Raw genomic sequence first — 20658 nt, forward strand, 5'->3', positions numbered from 1 at the left:
GTCTGCTCTGATTCCAAGCCGGCTTTCTTTTCCTTATTTGTGGCTGCCTAAAGACCTCTACTGAAGCACATCAAAGTGGTTCCTGTTGGCTTGACAAAAGGAATATCTTGGAGGAGCTTAAAGACCTCGTGGAAAGGACCCTCTTAATCTTAGCTAATCGCAAAATGAGATTCTACAGTGGAGAAGCCACCCTTGCACCCACTTTATGGAAACTCCTCTAAAATACAAGTTGTTCAGGCTGTTTGTTATGTTTCTGTAGTATTTTTCTGGTTTTTGAAAGCAGACCTGCTTAAATTAATTCTGGCTGGTATCTGGAAGTGAGGTGACTGTATGCCCACTTCAGAGTTACAGGAAGTGAGGCACAGAGTAATTTGATGACTTATCTTAAGTCCATATGTTGAGTTAGCCAGGGTGATGCCTGGAAGATTTGAAGGAGATATTTATAAAAGAACGAAGCTCTGGGTTTATTTCAGGCCTAATCGTGAACTTGCAGGAGCAGCTTCCGAGCACTGGGGAGAGAGGAATGGCACACTGCCTTGGAGCTGTCATCTAGGATGCCACCTTTTGGGAACCATATTGTAGGCAGTCTCTGGCCTATGTGAAGTCGTGCCTGGGCCTTATCAGAAATGAACCAGATGGTGTTTCTAGTGAAACTGGCAGCTGTTCTTGCTGACAGAATTAATTAAACATTTTTACATGTAAATGTGGAATTATGGGAAGCTTTCTTTTGGAGTTTTAGTTGAATATGAGAGTGCTGTCCTTACCTTCCAGAGGCCTTAAATTTTTTTTTTTAAATTTAGATTCAATTAATTAACATATAATGCATTATTAGTTGCAGAGGTAGAGATCAGTGATTCATCAGTTGCATATAACACCCAGTGCTCATTACATCACTGGCCCTCTTTTATGTCCATCATCCTTTTACCCCATCCTCCCTGCCCCAACCCCTCCAGCAACTTTCAGTTTCTTTCCTGTGATTAAGAGTCTCTTATGGGGGATGCCTGGGTGGCTCAGTCAGTTAAGTGTCTGCCTTTGGCTCAGGTCATGATCCCAGGATCCTGGGATTGAGTCCCACATCAGGCTCCTTGCTCTGCAGGGAGCCTGCTTCTCTCCCTACTTTTGCTAGCATGCTCTGTCTCTCTCTGACAAATAAGTAAATAAAATCTTTTTTAGAAAGTTTAGAAACATTTTTAAAAAAGTCTCTTGGGGCACCTGGGTGGCTCAGTAGGTTAAAGCCTCCACCTTCGGCTCAGGTCATGATCCCAGGTCCTGGATCCCAGCCCTGCATCGGGCTCTCTGTTCGATGGGGAGCCTGCTTCCCCCTCTTTCTCTGCCTGCCTCTCTGCCTATTTGTGATCTCTGTCTGTCAAATAAATAAATAAAATCTTTTTAAAAAAAAATTAAAAGTCTCTTATTGTCTCCCTCTCTGATTTCATCTTGTTTTATTTTTTCCTCTCTTCCCCTATGGTCCTCTGTTTTGTTTGTTAAATTTCACATATGAGTGAAATCACTTGATAATTATCTTTCTCTGATTGACTTACTTTGCTTAGCATAATACCCTCTAGTTCCATCCATGTCATTGCAAATGGCAAGTTACCACTTTTTCTGATGACTGAGTACTATTCCATTGTGTATGTATGTGTGTATAATACATGCACACAAATACATACACCACATCTTCTTTATCCATTCATCTGTCGACGGACATCTGGGCTCTTTCCATAGTTTGGCTATGGTGCCCCTTCGAATCACTACATTTGTACCTTTGGGATAGATACCCAGTAATGCAATTGCTGGGTCGTAGGGTAGCTCTGTGTTCAACAGAAGTCTTTATTTATACTTTGCTTCTGGCCGTAAGTGACCCTCAGCTCTGTGTCTTTCCCCTCTGGTTACTTTCTTCACCAAATGGGCCATTGATGGTGGGGAGGTATAAGGTAACCAGTCTTCTCTCTAGTGTAATTTGAAGGTTGCTGATGGGATCTTGTCCCAGAATGTACCTGCTACATGGATAACCTTGGTGACTAAAATGTTCATCATTTGAGTCCCTCCTTTGGGTTAAGACATTTGGATGTAGCACATATGATACCTGGGAACAGTGACAGAGTACGAGACCCAGAAAGGAAAGAAGAAAAATGTGGAGTCGGACAAGGCAGGAAGTACTGAGTGCGTGCTGTGCGTCAGGTTCGTTGCGAGGTGCTGTGCTAGGTGCTGTAGTCTGGTGGGCTTGTCTTTACGTCCCAGATCAGAAAAGCTCTCAGAAGTTAAGGGCTGTAAATTACTCTGTTGGGGGTAGAACCAAGGTTGGAGTGATAACAAAGCCTGTGTTTTTCAGGGCAGATGTAATATATGTGGGTTAGGAAGTTAGGGTGGAGGATGAGGTGGTGAGGGAGACAGAGAACAAATCCCCAGAGAGGAGGTCAGGGCCAGGTGGGGGCTGCAGTGGTGGGGTACACGGGAGTGGGTGGTCCTCAGGGAAGGTCTGGGAAGGAGGGGTCGGGGAGCAAAAATAAACTGAAGTGGAAAGAAAAAAACGGTTAAGGTATCACTTGGTGGGGGGTCTATACTGTTGGATGATGGCAGCTTTTCCCTCAGGGAAACTGGGGGGTTTGTTTAGGGTAGTCTCTGCATTTAGGCAGGTGGCAGTTGGCCCCACAGGAAACCTTTTAATCCATGGTATTTATAGACTGTCCTATACTCCACTGAAAGGCAATTCCCATTTCATTTAGGGAAGACAGCATTATCTGCTTTGAGATGCCACATTTATAGATCTCCCTTTGGCCCAGCAGGAGGGGCTGGGTAATTAATGCCCAGTACTATTATCCTGGTTCCCTGCTGACTCACAGGTTGTGCAGGACAGTTCTGCCATTTACCTCTAAGTGACCTCTGGCTGCTCCTTATTCTATAGTTGCTGCTTTTCTTCTCAAAGTTGAGTTGGAATCAGGACTGGGAAAGGTAGCCCTCTTGTCTCTGTGTTTAGGGTAGCCAGGAATTCCCTAGAATAGTGATTCTGACTTGTTCCCTAGCCCTTATCATAAGGCTAAGATGGCTCTGTTGATAGCATGGCCAAACCCTACATTCAGTCCAGTTCACCATTGATTTTTTTGATTCGTGCTAGTATGTATGGGGGTAGAGTACAAAGATGACTGAGACAGGTCTCCAGCTGCAAATCTAGGGGGATAATGAGTAATGAACTCCCATTTGGGATCAAGCTAGTTCTTCCTTATAGTAGGAAATGCTCATACACTTGCAGTCTTGTCTGACTTAAATCATTATTGTGAGGAGTAATTGTAGCAATAATCAATTGAGATTTATATATATATATATATGTATATATATATATATAGATGTACATACACAAACACGTATATGTGTGTATATACATATATACCTAGATTCATGTAAAACTTTCTTAATATTACAAGGTAGACTCATAATAAAAGGTAAGGTGTATGGAGTGCTTTTTACATGGGCACTGTTCTAAGTGCTTCGTTTGTATTAGCTTATTTGATCTTCACAGCTACTTTGAAGTAGGTTGCTTATACCCATTTTATAGTTGTGAGAATTAAGGCCAAATTGGATTTAAAAAAAAAAAAAAACTTTCTAGGATGGCATGGCTTGTAAGTAGCAGAACCAGCTTCTGGTCAGACCCTGAAGAAATCCAGGAAGACAGGGCTTCCCACCCCAGGGGGAGGCCATAGCCAGGGCTTAACCCTCAGAGACTAGAATGGAACAGGGTGAGGTCAGCCTGGTGCCCAAAAAATCATTAGCATTTCTATACAACTTAATTAAATTACTGAACCGTTCTGAACTTGGAGCCGTGGATCTTGTATAGTAATGCAATTGAAAAAGATAATATAAGCTAAGGAGAAAGGACAAAATTGGTAGCTTACATATTTGGATGGGCATTTAACTGACAGATTAAAACACAGAGAGGCCAACCCTAACGCCTGTATATCTTTATTCAGTTTACAAATGAGTGCAAAGACCTAGGCAACATGCTTTGTGTAGGGACTTTTAAAGAACAAACATTAAAAAAAAAAAAAAAATTCTTCCCCTCTCAGCCTTTTTCTGTTGAAGTTTCTATTGAAGATACCTGAATTTGATCACTAAGACGCACTGTATCCATCTTTGGCCATTATTTTCCAGAGAAATCAAGCTCATTTTTGAGGCATCTTCAGGCCAGTTTATCTCAGCTGTGGAAGATTGGGAACAAACATATATGCACATTGTGGAGAGGACAATCTCTCCATTAGATGCAAGTCTATAAAGGGAGCTCTGGGAGTTAATGTCTCAGAATTCCTGTTGCAGTCCACTCCACTCTTTAAACGGCTTTTTTAACGTGCGGTGGGTGCCTGTCTCATTAGCAGTTCAGGGGAATTAGCCTTCAACAACTAATGACCTAGTTCCCAAATTTGCAGCAGCTTCAGAAGTTTCTAGAATGCCCCGATGCCATGTTTCTCAAAGTGTGCTTAATTAGAATCACCTGACCCACCTTGCATGTTGGGAGTCGGCTCCTTTGTGGGTGGGGTCCTGGCATTCATGTGTAAAACTCATCCTTCTGCTCAGGTTCTGAAGTAGAGCTTCGAGGTCAAATCTAAGACCACCTTGAGAGGCTATAGAGCTGCCAGCTGCAGCGTTGAACAGTCTTCAAGGCTTCCTGTTTTCTTTTATAATGAGTGGGAATTTTGCCTCCTATTCCATAATACATCCAGGATCATTTTAACATTTAAAATGAATTACATTAATCTAATATGGAATAAATGTGAACTCCTGTGCTTTGGGATGAGACTGCTTAGTTTGTAATCTTGGTGTCATGAATTGCTAACCGTAATGACCTTGGGCAAGTTATTTATCTTCTCTATGTCTTGTCTAAAAATGGAGATAGTCATAATACCTACCTTTTAAGGTTGTTGTGAGGATTAAATCAAATATTAGATAGAAAATGCTTAGATCCGTGCACAATGCTTAAGCAGTCAAGTACCAGTTAATAATAGTGATGCTATTATTACAGTTCTGAGTGTCCATGTCACTGGGAGTCTGACCAACCCCCACCCCTCGACGTAGCTATAGAAACTGTTATTTCAGATTGACAAAACATCCCTGTCCCCATTGACACAGCCAGGCCACAGGCTTATAAAAAGGCCTTTTGCCATCCATAAGAAGCCTAAACAGAACACTGGGAAAACGCTTTGCCATAACAGATCTCAGGTCACACCCTAGTTTTATTTTAGTTGTTTGAGGTCCCTGTGTGAAGCATGACTGTGCTCAAGCTGTCAGAATCTGGTACGGGTGGGAGGGAAGTGCTTGTTTAGAAAATGTCAGAGAATCCACCAAGTTGCTTTAACCAACAAGTGTTCTTCATTCAGTTTGCACTTTACCCCTTTATTCTTGTTTAATAGGAAAGAGGACTAGATTGCACTTTTCCTTTGTAAAGTACACATCTCAGATTTCCTCTGTTAACTTACTTGTTTTTTAAAAAATTGAGAAATCTCAAGTTGTACTTGTTTCTTTTTTTTTTTTTTAAGATTTTATTTATTTATTTGACAGAGATCAGAAGTAGGCAGAGAGAGAGAGGAGGAAGCAGGCTCTCTGCTGAGCAGAGAGCCCGATGCGGGGCTCCATCCCAGGACCCTGCGATCATGACCTGAGCTGAAGGCAGAGGCTTAACCCACTGAACCACCCAGGCGCCCCAAGCTGTACTTGTTTATTTTTTTAAATTTATTTTTATTTTTATTTATTTGTCAGAGAGAGAGAGAGCGCGCGAGCGCACAGGCAGACAGAGTGGCAGGCAGAGGGAGAAGCAGGCTCCCCGCTGAGCATGGAGCCCGATGTGGGACTCAATCCTGGGACACTGGGATCATGACTTGAGCCGAAGGCAGCTGCTTAACCAACTGAGCCACCCAGGCGTCCCTGTACTTGTTTCTTGAAGAAAGTTCATGAAGTGCTGGTCTAGCAGTCATGGAGGGAGAAAATCACCTGTGATTTCCCTTCCTCCTCTCACCGTTGTTTACCTGTTTAACTATGCTGCTTCTATCTAGGATATCTAGGGATGGCAGAATGGCCAGCAGAGTCTTGGGGAGAAGGGCCACATTTCTGGGAGCCAAGGTGGCCCTCCCCTGGCTCATCCTTACAGTAGGCAGCCCCACTTTGGGGCAAGCACTTGGCCGCACCCTCATCCCCAAGTGTCCTCTCCCCTTCAGAGCAGTTATGTGGAAGTCCAGGTCCTTGTTTCCAGAGTGCCGTGTGTTCAGGCGTTTGTGGCCTGGTTTATGTTGATTCTGCTCTCCTGATCTTATGCTCATTTTTCACATAGCTAGGTGCTGAGGGTTCTTGGGCCTCTTTCCTTTGTAGGAACTAATATTGGCCCTCAGGGCAAATGCTTCTGTCTCATCCCTGTCTCTCACTAAATGCAGGTAGAAAGATGTGTTTTACACTTGAGTTCCCCTAGGAGGAGAACTCAGTTGGGTAAAGAGAACACTGCCCCAGGGCTTTTTTTTTTCTTTTCTTTTAGAGCTTCTTAAACACTAGACTTCCTCCTCCTTTTCTCCTCTTCCCAGAAGAAGAGCTGCCAGTAAAATTTTAGTGCCTGACTGTTGAGATATATTTATCACCATTGTGATGGATAAAGGACTTAACTCCTTTCCTTATTGATCCCCTTCACCTCCTTGTAAATGGGAATTACAGGAAATCACAACTAGTTTAAAAGACCGAGGGCAGATGGGAAGGATAGAATGTGTAATCCCCATTCCCAGAAATAGGAGAATAGCTGAGCTGATTGACCTTAGCATTTGGTGGTCAGGAGGAGGGTGAAAGCATGGCTTGAAATAATGTCACCATCTGGGAATTGAAACCTAAGTCTTCCTTCCTGGCTCTGACTTCTTATCATCATGATTCCCCTCTCCGATCCCTTCTTTTCTAGTCAGTAACCAGCCCCTGCCATTCTTTTTTCTGTAGGTCTTTGTCACCACCATCCTGACCAGACCCCCTCATCCTGTCTGACCTTTTAGGCTGCTTTAGTCTCTTGGGCCAGGTTCATCTCCCATGAACATTGTTCTTTTGTCGTGAGATTAGGTGAGAGAATGAAGCTCTCTGTGTGTGGGAGGTGGTATTAACCATCTCTTTCCATGGTGACAGTGCCCTTTCAGGGCAAGGAGTCAGTGTTCTGGTGCCCCTCACATAGTAGGCTTTTATTAAATACTTGTTCATTTGGCTTAGGTCATGTTTCCTGCTCAAGCAGTTATTTTCATTGGCTCCCACTACCCACTCATCAAAGCAGAATCTCTCTGCCTGTTTTTCATGGCTGTACAAACTGGCTTTACTAGAAGTATTCAGCTGAGTATACGTAACACTGTGGAATAATGAGTCTGCGAGGGATAGATCTAGGAATGCTCTAAGAATTGTCCCATGCCCTGGAGGATCTTAAACAGGGTTTTTTTCTTCCTGTTTTTCCCTGATTCTTGGCCTCTTTCCCTCTCCTTTCCCCACCTCCTCCTCCATCCCCCAATTTATATATTGCTTACTTCAGCCTTTCAGGCTGAGAAATTCCTTCTTTCTCCATACTTGTATTCAGCTCTCCAACTTTTCAGGTCACATCTCCTTACCTTTTTTCTTTCTTTTTCTCTTTGTTCCTCTCTCTCTCTTTCTCTTTCTCTCTCTTTTTTGTTTAAGATTTATTTATTTTTAGAGAGAGTACACCTGTGCAGGAGAGGCAGAAGGAGAAAAACAGACTCCCTGCTGAGTGTAGAGCCCCACGTGGGGCTCAGGGCTCCATCTCATGATCCTGAGCTCTTGACCTGAGCTGAAGTCAGAAGTTGGATGCTTAATGGACTGAGCCACCCAGGCGCCTCTCCCTTCCTTCCTTCCTCTTGAGGTCCTCTTTGACTATCTTGGTTCAGACCCTTCCTGGTTTTTGTTTGTTTTCATTATTTTGTTCTTACAAGTAGCTACTGCTTGTTCTTCCTTATTTTCTAGTTATTCATACCTTGGGATTTAGCATCTTATTGCACCCACATGGAATACTGAAATAGATACTCCTGCCTTCCTGTGTGCCCTGATTGTTTGCTGTCTGTGTTTGCAGCCTCCCCAGCTATCCTGAAGGTTTCAGGTGGGGTGGGGCCTGTGCCTCCTGTGCTTTTTGCAAGCTGTAGATGAAGGACTGACAGGAAATGATGCTGCATGGGGTAGACACTAGAGGTGTCTACCTTTAGACACCATTAGAGGTGAAAGGTGATCTGACAGTGCTTTGAGAATTCTACAGGTTCTGGAGCAGAATAGGGATTGGAGGCTCAAAGACCATCCAGTAGGTCTAGGGCTCTGGAAACCAAGACCTGGTAGGGTCAGGCTTGTCCCCCAAGAGTTTGTCTCATTCTGAGATTCACTTGAAATCCTGGTTCACATGGAAAATGTGCTCATACTAGAAGGTTACTAGGGTTCTTGGGGAGTTGTGAGGCCAGATTGCCTGTGTGTTGTATCTTCCCAAAAGGAGAATGAAAGGGACCTGACTATAGGAAAGCTTATGGCTTAAGAAGACAGACAGTGAGGGGCAACAGTGAACAGAACTGTTGGACTCAGGATTTGATATATTTGTGTTAATGACACATGTATTGATTTCTCTGGGAAATTTGGAGGAGTATGAATGTATCCTGTAAGTATAAGTAAGCATTTTCTTTGCTTTGTCACTGATGGGGCTTATAGCTTATGTTGCAGTTGTCCTTCTGACAATAGAATCTTACATGAAATTAAAGGCAGTGTTTTCCTTTTCTGCCTTTGTCAGAATTTTAAGCATCGTGCTTTCTCTCTTCTCAATCCCCCTTTTATTTCTCAGACCCACCTAGGACTCTGAAACAGTTAGTTACTAATATGGCTGTGGGCTGGGACCAGTTTTAGCCAGTTGAATGCCCTGCAATCCAGTTTAAGTCTATGGGACACATCTAAACTTACTGGAATTCGAGGTAGGAAGTGCGGTTGCAAAGGCAAAGCGATTTAATTGTAGCTTGTATGAAAATAAAACGAGTTTGAATTTTCTTCTCACAAACTTTCTCTGAAACACCTCTTTAGAGCTTTTATTTTTGGCAAATGGGTTTCAAGGTGACAGCCTCATTACTGTTGGGTGGAGGGATATAATAAGCCAGTGGGTGATTTCCCAGAATTCTGAGCCTTTGAAAAATGCTATTCTTTTTGGAAAGTAATAAGTGCAGAAGCCAGGATGCCTGTTTCAGATTTATTCCTTCTTATCCTGTTCTCAGCTAGTAAATACTGTGGTCTAGGTATGCCTAAAAACAATGGCTTACATTTGCTTAAATTTCTCTAGCAGCTTGGAAACGAAGTTTAGCCCTTTGATGATGACAGTGACGATGATGATGGTGATGATGATAGGCTCTTAAGAGTGGATACACTGAATTGTGAGCTAGTTCTTTCCAAGATCCTGGGAAGAAAATCACTAACCCATTTTATATGTGAAGGTTATGGCGTTGGTGGAGGAAGAAACAGCTTTGGAGTACAGAGAAATCATCCGCCCAAAGGTTATACTTTAGAGAAATACTTTGAACAAAGTTGTTTGTTTTCTATTTGGATTGGGTGTTTTTTTTGTTTTTTGTTTTTGTTTTTGAGAACGCTTTTTACAATGGTATAAATGGTTCCTCTGGAACTCATAGCAGGATTCTTTTTCTATCCTCTCCTGTATTTACAGCTGCTTTTTCCCTAGGGGAACATTCATCTGTTTTAAAAAGCAGAGAGAGAAAACAAGAAGTTCTCTCAGTGATGTTTGGAAATGAGCTGCATTTGTCTTTCAGGAAGGCAAGTTCTTAAGGGTTGCTGTTTGGATGAAAGAAAAGGAAGTCTGGCTACAGTGTTATCCCCCAGTACACCAAGCGCATGGGCATGCACACACACATGCATAGAAACCCCTCCTCTCAGAGGCTCCTTGTGGCAGGTACTAAGGGATTTAGGATGCAAGGTCCCCATTATGGTCCCTTTGTTATATTAGACGAAAACATTGCTTTTCAGCCCCTGAGTAAGTCAGTTTTTCTGGCAGGCCACTTCTTTGCCCTGAGTATCCTTGTGTAGGGTCCTGGGCTGGCACTGGCACTCAAGCCCGGGACTGTACTTGGATGTGAGGTCAGAGGCAGTATCCAAGGGCATTTAGGACAGGAAAGAGTTCTGATGTTGAGGATGTTTTCATCATACTGATGTTTTAATGCCTTGGAGTAGAGGTTTTCCGGGCATCTAGATGAAGTTTAGTAAATGGGCTTAACTAAGTGCCCCTTAGCCCTTTTCCACAGTTTCTACCAGCTAGCTGGTTGTTGGCATGCACCTTTGTTTTGTTATGAGAAGAAGAGGAATTCTGTTTTGCAAATAAGTTACTGTGCCTTCCATTCGGATTCTGTGGATGGTTACACTAGAAAAGCTAATGAGTACTTCCATGCGGCACACACTGATGCAGAGTGGGTGGATGGCAGGCTGGAGGCTGGGTGACCTTCATAGAGCACTGTGCTGTTGAAGGCAGATACTGAGGTGACACTAAGGTCAGATGTGCCCTGAAGTTCCGGTGGCTTGGCCCCCTGTCTGCTGGTGCATTCCCCAAGGCTAAGCCAACAGAGTCCTTTAGCTTTTCTGAAATGACTGCTTCTCACAGCTCCTTTAGTGTCATCAGCCAGAGGAGGGACGTTAAAGGTAGGACAGTCTTAATTAAGCTTGCCTGGTTTGGCAGTAACTCAGACTCATCTCCTGTTTCTGTGTTGACTGATAGTCCCCTCCAGTTTTCCAAACAACTCTTCCTTATTTCCAAGGGAGGAGGCATTTTTCCTAAACCTTCCTTCAAAAAAACACAAAACACAAAAAACAAAAAACCCACAAAAAAGCTATAGCCTACCTTGATTATTGGTGTGTGTGTGCCTTCTGTCTCTTTCTGGCAGTGGCGGGTGGCCACTCTTGCTTTTTCATGAGTTGCTTCTACCCCCTTGGAGTTCCTGGAGGTTAATGCTATGCTGAACTTCCTTGTCAGGCAGAGGCCTGGACATGAGCCCATTCTTGGGTTCTCCGAATGGACAGAGCACAGTGGAGAACAGGGCTGGGGCTGGCACTAGGTCTGAGGGAGCTCAGTGGTTAGATTCTGATTGGGGGATATTTGAGGGAACTCTGTTTAGTGAAGAGGTGGGAAAACTGAGTTCTGGTTCAGCCACCAGCAAGCCATGTCCTTGGGCAAGTCATGGCCCCTTTCTGGACCTTTGTTCCCCTCTAAAATGGGTAGATTGGACTTTACAAGATGACCCAAGACCCAAAGTTCCTTTAGACAGTAATGTGTTAACAATCCCCACACAGATCCCTGAGTCTGCTTGTGGTCAGGGTGACCAGAGGCTAAAAAGGCAGAAAAACTTGCTCTTTCCAGTTCTCTTTTGCCTCCAGGCTTTTTGCACAGGCTGCTCCTCTCCCTGGAATGCCTCTTCTTACAGTCAGTGTCCATTTAGATCACTCCTTGCCCTCGTGCTGATGGGGTGCCCCTGCTCTGTGCTGCTGTATCACTCAGTGCTCAGCACTTATTCCACTGTGTTAATGTCTGTTAACTTGTGCTTCCTGAGGACAGAGACTGTCTGCTGTCACCACTGTACCCCCAGTTGGCCGGTGCTGTGTCTGGAATGTGGTATATGCCCGCGAATGACCCCTCCTGGGCCACCACACCCAGTGCTCTCGGAGTTGTTCTGGGTTTTCCTCGCCTTACCGAGCAAGCCCTCTTTCTGATGAGCTATATGTGGGTGCAGGAGAACTTTGGATAATGCTGAGAATTGTTTTCAAGGTTCAACTCAGTGTGCTAAAGTGTGGAGTGACGTTGCCACCCCGCCCTGGGGGTGCTCTTTCTAGGTGTTGCTTAGACCTGGGAAGAATCTGGACTTTGCCCTGCTCTTCCCCATCTGCAGCCGTGAGGGAGGGGCAGGCTGGCACCCGCAGATTACTTTTCCTGCCAGGTGTCTGGGGCTGGGCCATCTGCTGCTGGTGACAGTGGGTAGGGTGAGGGGTGAGCAGCAACCTAATCTCCTTCACTGCACAGACTACTCAGCAGAGTCCAGACCCCTTTCTCCCCACATTTTCTCTTCTGTTCCAGTGCTCTGTAATGCTACTCTTCATTTCTGTCTTGCTTTTGTTCCACTGCTGCTCCCCCACCACTCTGCTAGGAGAACCCTTGCTGCGGTTTTGTTTACTCTGTGTGTGTGCCTTGCCCTTTAGCCTGAGCTCCCAAGAATCTTGATGTGATGTAAGACAGCAGCAGCAAAAAGAAAAAAGCAAAAAAAGCAAAAACCAAACTTCAGAAATGAAACTTTGGACCCCTGTTGGTCTCTGTCTGGATGTTAATGATGAGACGCTTCCCATCAGAGTTTGTACCTTTGGGTTCACCACTCCATTTTCTATTCCTCCTCCCAGGGAATCTTTGAACAGCAGGGGTGGGCTGAGTCACTTAGAAAAGCTCTAATTTTGCTTGTGTTTTAAGTCTTGCCTTTTTTCTGGCCTTGTGAGGACACAGGAAAGAGCCAAAGAGAAAGTAAGTAACCTTTCCCGTCACTCTTGATGACTCTGGGTTTGGAGGTTTTGAACTGGGGTGTGTGCATGCACATTCGTATGTGCTCCTGTGTGTGTGTGTGTGTGTGTGTACATGTGCACAAGCTATGCCAGGAGGTGGGATTAGGGGGGAATGCAGACAGAGTCGTAAAGTCATCTTTACCAAGTGAAGTCATGACAGTGCAGAGAACAGAAGGGCAGGACTTCTCAAACTTTAACAAACATAGGATTCACCGGTGGAATTTTATTATGATGCAGATTATGATTCAGGAGATCAGGGATTCCATGCAAGTTTGTAATAAGCTCCCAGCTGATTGCTGGTGCTGCTGTTCAATGATCCATAGTTTGAATAGTAAGAACAGTAAGCCTCCTTCTTCCTCCTCCTCCTCCTCTTAAAACTGATTAAAGATTGACCTGGGGAGGGCTGGAGGGAGACTAGTAAAGGACTTTCATATTTTAAACCTGAGAGCCTGGCCTGGCCTTTCAGCCAGTGTTTACAAAGCCCTTTCTCATGTCCCTTCCTCCTGCCTGAGTTCCTGGCTTTTCTGGAGCTCCCCTTGGCCCAGTTTGGTTTCCATAATATAAGAACCTCTGTCCTTCAGATGTGGGTGTGCATACAGTAAGACTGGATCTTTCCCCTTTCTCTTTGACTTACTGTAAATAGATAAGGCCAAAACTAGTGTTTAAAATAGAACTTTTAGAACTGGAGGAATTCTTAAATTATCTTTTCTAATCCCTCTAGTTTACTGAGGAGAAAACGGGCCCAGAAAAGTTTTGTAACATGTTCAAAATTAGTGGCAGAGCTGGAGTTAAAAGCCAGATGCCTGAAAGCCCAAGTTCTTCTCTCAAAGGGACTCTAAGGGACTCTAGCCCTATTTAGGGACTATGGGAGGATCAGTGTTGTTTTGGGGTCAGGTGTTAGGACAACAGGCCTTCTAGTAGTAGTGTGAGGGAATTGTACACAACATGGGACACTCCGGTGGATCTGCTGTAGCTCAGCAGCCATTCACTTATGCCAGGGTTCTCAACTGCAGCAGTATTGACATTTGGGGCCAAATAATTCTTTGTTACGAATTCTTTGCTTTCTTTAATTCTTTGTGAAACATCATAGGGTGTTTAGTGGCCTCCCAGCCTCTTCCTACTAGATTTCAGTAGCATCCCCTCCCCTGATGTTATAGCAATTAAAATCACTCTAGCCATTGTCAGATACCAGGGGAGAGGATAAAATTGCCTCTGATTTAGAACCTGTAGTTCAGGCAAAAAGTATTTTGGGGAAGAAGGTTGCTCTTGGGTACCTGTGCTGGGGTTTTTTTATGTGTGATTTGGTTTTTTTTTTTTGTTGTTGTTTTTAGTGTACTTCAGTCTCAGGGTTACAAAGAAAGCATATGGCCGATGAGGGGGCCCCAGCCTTCCTGGGCACTTACAGTTTTGTTTACAGTTAAGTGGGGAGACCCGAGCAGCCAGTGCATGGGACAGACAAATTGCCATCTTAATGGTCCTTCCAGGATGCAGAGCTGCAGGATGGACTCTGAAGAATGTGGTGCCAGCCCAGGGTACTTAATGAGGAGGTTTTGCTACCTGGGCTGGATTGCATGGCTAAGAATTGAGTAATTCTCATTAATATCTTTAGGTATTCTTACCTACTTACCTACTTCTGTGCAAGCTGCACTCTTTCATTCTGAAAAAACATTTCATCTGAATCAGGTACATTAACCAGCAGATATGTATGCTTGAAGGTAGGGGAACCTACTCAGGCCTGATGCTGGTAAGGCTAACTCATTCCTTAATGAGATTTACTTTTTACTTCTAACTTGATTTTTTTTTTTTTTTTTTTTTTTTTTTTGCTATGGGTGAATCCTTAGATAGACCTTTCTTATCTCTTTACCATTGTGTTCAGCAATATTGACATAAGACTACAAAAGAACTACAGACTGAAATGTTCTGAATATATAGATACAAAAAACATGGTTAAGTGCCCCTCTGTGTGAACCTAAGAAAGGGTCCTTTACCTCTTTTTATTCTTCACAGGATACCCTCTCCATCTTATGCTCAACACAGGCCTCCATGACAAATGTTACTTCAGAGCACAAAAAGCAGTAGTGATGGGAGCTTCATAGTTCTTGTCAATTTTTCCTTAACCAGTGCCAGACTGTCCCCTTTCCCCAAGACTTCCAACATGATGCTCCATTGCCTCCTGGGTTGCATTGTTTCTAATAATAAGCCCACTGTAACCCTTTGGTCTTTTGAATACAGTATGTCTCTCCTTCCCCCCACCTATTGTGGGTGCTTTTAACATTTTCTCTATCACCCGTTTTCAGCATTTTGACTACGGTGTGCCTTGTGCTCTCTTTTTGTCCTTCTTGGGGTTTGATGAGCTCTTGAATCTGTGGGTTTATAGTTTTCATCAAATTCGGAAGATTTTCTGCCATTATTTCTTGAAAAATTTTTTTGTGTCTACCTACTCCACCCCCAGTACACACACACATACACATACAAACACATTATGTGTATATATAACATATATACGTATATGTAAGGCGCTTGATATTGTCCCACTGCTGACTGATGTTCTGTGTATATCCTTTTGGATAGTTTTTGCTGTGTTTTCAAGTTCATGAATTTTTTCTTCTACAGTGTCTAATCTGTTAATCCTATCATATATATTTTCCCTTAAGATACTTGTATTTTTCCTTTTAGAAATTCAGTTTGGGTCTTTACTATCTCTTCATTTCTTTCCTCATCATGCTCATGCCTTCCTCTTCTCTCTTGAACACATGGAGTATATTTATAATAGAGATTTTAACATCCTTGTCCAGTAATTCTGTCACTGGGTCAGTTTTATTCCTGTTTCTATTGTTTCATTATTCTTCTAGTTATGATCATATTTTTCTTCCTATTTGCATTCCTGTTATTTTTTTTATTCGAACCTAGATATAGTGAGTTTTATTTTTCTGGGTGCTAGAACTTTTTGTATTCCTTTCCATACTTTTGGGCTTTGTTGTCAGAAGCAGTTCAGTTACTTGGAATTTGTTTGATTCTTTGTTTTCAGGGCTTGTTTTCTTGCTTTGTTAGGGGAGGGCCAGAACAGCCTGTAGTCTAGGGTGGGGATGGTCCCACTACTAAGGCCAAAGCCTTCTGAAGATTGCATCTGATGCCCTGTGTATTAGGAGATTTTTCCACTTTGGCCAGTGGGAACATAAATATTTCTGGCTCTGTGTGAACTCTGGGGGTTATGCCATCTACTTCTTTCCTTTCATTCTTGCCCCATCATTGCTAATTTCCTCACACATATGCACAGATGAGTACTCAGCTAAAGGCTCAAGGGGATCTCTACAGATCGCTGTTTTTTTTTTTCTCTTTGTGCCTTCTTTTCAGTTTTTTTGCTCTGTAAAGCTAGCCACGTTGGTGTCCTCAAATTCCCAACTCTTTTTATCAGACGCAGTGAGATTGTTTAACTCTTTCAGATTTCTCCTCTCTACTCTGTGTCCTGGTGGTAGGGCACTAGTAGGGTTCAGTGCATTTCTTTCCTTTTAGTCAAGGATCACTGCCCTCTGCTGCCTGTTGTTGAATGTCTGAAAACTATTATTTAATATATTATATCTGGCTTTCTAGTTCTTTAAGGAGAGAGAATAAATCTAGTCCCTGTTACTCCACCATGACTGGAGGCAGAAGTCCCTCAGATTGTCAACCTCAGACCAGTTTTTAACCTTGGATGTCTTTTTCCTCCTGTGTTCACTTGTCAAAAAATGGATCCATTGAGACAGATTTTGAGAATTCAGCCAGATTCAGGTCATGTCAATTTGCCACACAGTTACTGGACTCCTGTGTCCCAAAAAAATAGCATTGTTCAGTATCATGCTATATGTGGTACATTCTGTAATTTTACCTGTATTGTAATGCTACACTTCCTCCAGAAGGCTGGGTGTGTGCTTCCAGGTGTTATCCTAACATGAACATGCACATAGGCACACACTTTGAGTCTCCTCCTTGCACCTCCTGACCATGTTCCCATTTAACCTGGGCAGCTGACTGAACTGATAGGCACAGTGGATGAACAAAGAGCAGGGGCCCAGCTGTCTGAGCATGAGTTAGGCCCAGATAGCCTTCTGTGGGGAAGGCAAGAGCATTAACTCTCCATGTGCAGTGCCCTTCCACTTTACCTAATCAGACTTTTCTGGATACTGTAGTACACTCTTCAGAAACATGTGAATCATGGACTCTTTGGAATTCTACGAAACAGGTATTGTTACCTCCATGGTGTATGTGACAAAACAGAGGCTTACAGCAGTTAGAGCAGTATACCTGGCATCTGTAGGAACCCAGAGGCAGAATCAGGATTTGAAGTCCTTTTTGTGTAACTCTAAAACCCACAATGAATGATCCAGAAAGTTACAGTTTTATTTCCCTCTTCTGGGATCCAGCTTAATATGTTTTGTCTTCAGCATTTTGGCTATATATCACCCATGTGTTTTCACTTTCTACCTCATATTTTGGTTATTTCTATATATGTCTTATCTCCCCCAGTAGACTGTAATCTCTTGTAGGGCATATGCTTTTCTCCACCTTTGTACCTTTCATGGAATCTAGAATATGTAGGTGCCAATGTAAGTGTTGAATGAAGCCAGTAAGTTCTTTAAGAAAGATATTTTTGAGGAATGAGTCCAGATGCCTTGTCTGGAGGGAAATACCAGATTTCCTCATTAATTTATGGTCTTTCTTTCTCATCTGCTGTGTTTATCATACTCCCTCTTAACATCTTCCAGGATGTATTCTGGACTTTATGAAGTTCTTCATTTGTTATCTCTCCCTGAACTTTGACTAATTTGAGGTTACTTTTAGAGTGTGTGTTCAGAGATTTAAGGGAATATCTGTTGTGAATTACATTCCTTTCTTCTCAGGTCCTGATTTAGAGACCCACAGCTGGAGAACCAGAAGTGTGATTGGAGCTAGAACTGGAGCTTGTAGGCCTTGGTAGAAGGTATAGGTGGAGGCAAGGGTGTGGGACTAATCAAAGGGGAAGGAACAATAGGCAAGTTCCTATTTCTTATTTTTTGCTTGGGGCCTCACAGTCCAACCTTGATGGCTTACAGGAAGTTTGGGTAATTTGCAAGGAAGAGGACAGGAAGAGTCATGGTTTGGTTATAGATTCACAGGCTTCTTGGAATTTACGCAAGATGGAGGAGAGCACTTGGCGCCAGAAGATGGTGTCTTGTTTGGCTTAAGTGCATACCTGATTTCACCTATTGCTGTTAAGCTTCAGGAGATGGAGGTAAAGAAATACTTCTAGAATTCTGAGCCTGAACCAGAACCTCAGAGGAAAATACTCAGGTAGATATTTGAGTAGAAAGGAGGAAAATGGCTGGAAGAGGGACCATATTTATGGAGAATCTTAAGGCCTGAGAGACACAGGAAAGGTCACTTCTGGCCCTGCTACTAGGCTGACCATTTCTTCTCACTCACGAATCTTACAGATGTAACAGTTTTGGGGTAGGGGTGATGGGATGGAGCGGCTTTTTTGTTGCTGTTGAACACTAAGGAAGCAGGCAGCTCTTTGATACTCATCCCCATCTTCTCCCTAGCTTTGGCCAACCACAGCATGTGGGAGTGTCAGTTCAGAGCGACTCTCCAAGCTCTCTGGGCAGTTTAGGAATCTTAACTAAAATCCTTGGGTTAACTGAGCAGGTGCAGCTTATAAGATACAAATGCTTTCTAGCCACCCTCTAGTCTTTCTTCTCCCTTCTTTTCCAATCCCTTGCCCCCAATAGTTTTGGCCTTTATGGTAGCCACTTTCTCACTTTGAATTCGTGTTAAAAGATCAGTATGATCTACCCTCACCACTCAGATGAAACTGCCCTTGATAGGTCATTAATGTTCTTATGACCAGAGCAGTCTTCATTGTACTGGACTTTCACTGTCAACTCCCCCTACATTCACCTTCACTGTCTCTGTCCGTCCCTCAACATCTTTGATGCACAAGGCCTGGTTTCCTTGTACTTTTTGGAGTGTCTTTCATAGGCTCGCCTTCCTTGACATGCTCCTTTAAAAAGTTATTGCTCTTCCCAGGATTCTGTCCTTGACTTTCTTCTCTTCCCACTCTAACTCTCTTAGGTGAGTCCATCTATAGTACACTGTTTCAGCCATTGCTTATAGGCTGCAAACTCCAAGCTCAAAGTGCTCTGCAGAACTTCATACTCATTTCTTATTTCGGGCCATGCTAATCTTCTCTGGATTGTTCTAATTTTAATATATGTGCTGCCAAAGCGAGCACCATACTTATTTCTGATTTGCCTGTTAGACCTTTCTACCTGAATATCCTTCAAGTATACGTCCCAAGAATAACCTGAACTCATTTGATTACATTCTTCAATAAAATCTGCTGGTCCACCTGGGTTCTTTCTCCTTTGGTAGCTTTCACCATTTACGCTATCACTTAGGCCAAAAACCTCGGCACCACCCACTATTGTTTTGACTCATTCCATCCTATTAGTTTTTGGCATCTTCTGCAGCATTTGGCACATCATGGACATCAAATGAATAAATAAGAGGAAAAGTTTATTAATTTCATCTGAATTTAATTATAGTTTAGCTAGCACTGTGGCTTTGATAAAGTAGAATAGCTATGGTTTCACTGTAACTTTAGGGAAGGGCATTTGACTTTTGGCAACATTCATATTATATTAAGGAGAAGGCACTTTTTTATTTAAAACAGGAACACTTTGTGGAGGGATTGGTCATTATTAGAAATGAATGGATTGGGGGCTTCTGGGTAGCTCAGTTGGTTGGGTGTCTGCCTTCTAACTGCCAGGGTCCTGGGATCAAATTCCGAGTTGGGCTCCTTGCTCAGTGGGGAGCCTGCTCCTCCCTCTGCCTGCTGCTCCCCCTGCTTGTGCTCACTCTCTGTCAAATAAATAAATAAAATCTTTTTTTTTTTTAAGATTTTATTTATTTTATTTGACAGACAGAGATCACAAGCAGGCAGAGGCAGGCAGAGAGAGAGGAAGGGAAAGCGGGCTCCATGCTGAGCAGAGAGCCCGATGTGGGGCTCAATCCCAGGGCCCTGGGATCATGACCTGAGCCGAAGGCAGAGGCCCTAACCCACTGAGCCACCCAGGCACCCCTAAATAAATAAAATCTTAAAAAAGAAATGAATGGATTGGATTGACCACTGTGCTATCTTTCAGGGCTGGTCTAAGGAGCTGCTGACAGTTATAGAGAGGTGGGTGAAGTCAGATTGTACTGGCCCAGAGGGCCTTGTCCTTGGTGTTCATGGGAGTAGAGGCAGTGTGTCAAGGGTGAACTTGCCACATGCTGTGGGTTTAATGCAGGAATAGGGAAGACGTTTCCATTGGGGTGGGTAGTGTGCCTTTTATTCACTGATGGATTTCGTAGTTGTATCCTCATATTTGTAAATGCTGAGAGGAGGTGTTTGTAACTGTCATGTTTTGCCAAGTTTATTTTCCTTCCTTTCTATTTAGCCCCTTAAAAAAAAGGAGATGGTGACTTAAAATCATAGGATTTTGGAGCCAGAGAAGCTCTTCAGGTAGTAGTCTTCTAGCTCAACCCTTACATATTCAGAAAATAATGATAATACTAGGGATAGGTGGTACTAGTTCGAATACATACCATGTTCGATGACTCATTAAGTGCCAGGTGTTATGTTAAATGCTTTATATGTGTTTCCTGGTATAATACTTACCCATGAGGTATCTTTTATTAGTGCTATTTTAAAGATAAAGAAATTGAGGTCCAGAACGATTGGATAACCGCATTGGAGTTAGGTTTGCTGAAACAGCTATTGTGCAGAAAGATGAATTGTCTTGCTTGCTCAAGGTCAAGTTTTCCAGTTAGAGGCAGAATATGAGTAGAATCCAGATCTCCTGACCCTGAACTCAGCATATATTTTTGTTTTGAGCTGAGAATTCATTCTTTGTGGTCATTTGTGTCTCATTTCTTGCTCAGTCCCTTTTAATTTTAGTGAAATTGAATGAAGTAGAGGAAAGGGTGGTTTAGAGTTGGGGTTTTGGGTGAGTTTTTTAAAGTTTATTTTTAAATAGGCAACCTTCCCAGACTGACTGGGAATGTAGCAGAAGGCCTGAGAACCAGGAAGTG

General features: G+C 43.1%; 1 protein-coding gene and 1 pseudogene across 1 annotated transcript in view; one reads left to right on the forward strand and one right to left on the reverse strand.

The window, feature by feature from the left end:
* Positions 1-20658, forward strand: part of SUSD6 (sushi domain containing 6) — a 94738-nt gene that overhangs the window by 13925 nt on the left and 60155 nt on the right. The window lies entirely within an intron of this gene.
* LOC132000451 (U6 spliceosomal RNA) lies at positions 18756-18817 on the reverse strand (annotated as a pseudogene).

The sequence above is a fragment of the Mustela nigripes genome, chromosome 13, assembly GCF_022355385.1.
Source record: "Mustela nigripes isolate SB6536 chromosome 13, MUSNIG.SB6536, whole genome shotgun sequence".
In the NCBI taxonomy this organism is placed as follows: domain Eukaryota; kingdom Metazoa; phylum Chordata; class Mammalia; order Carnivora; family Mustelidae; genus Mustela; species Mustela nigripes.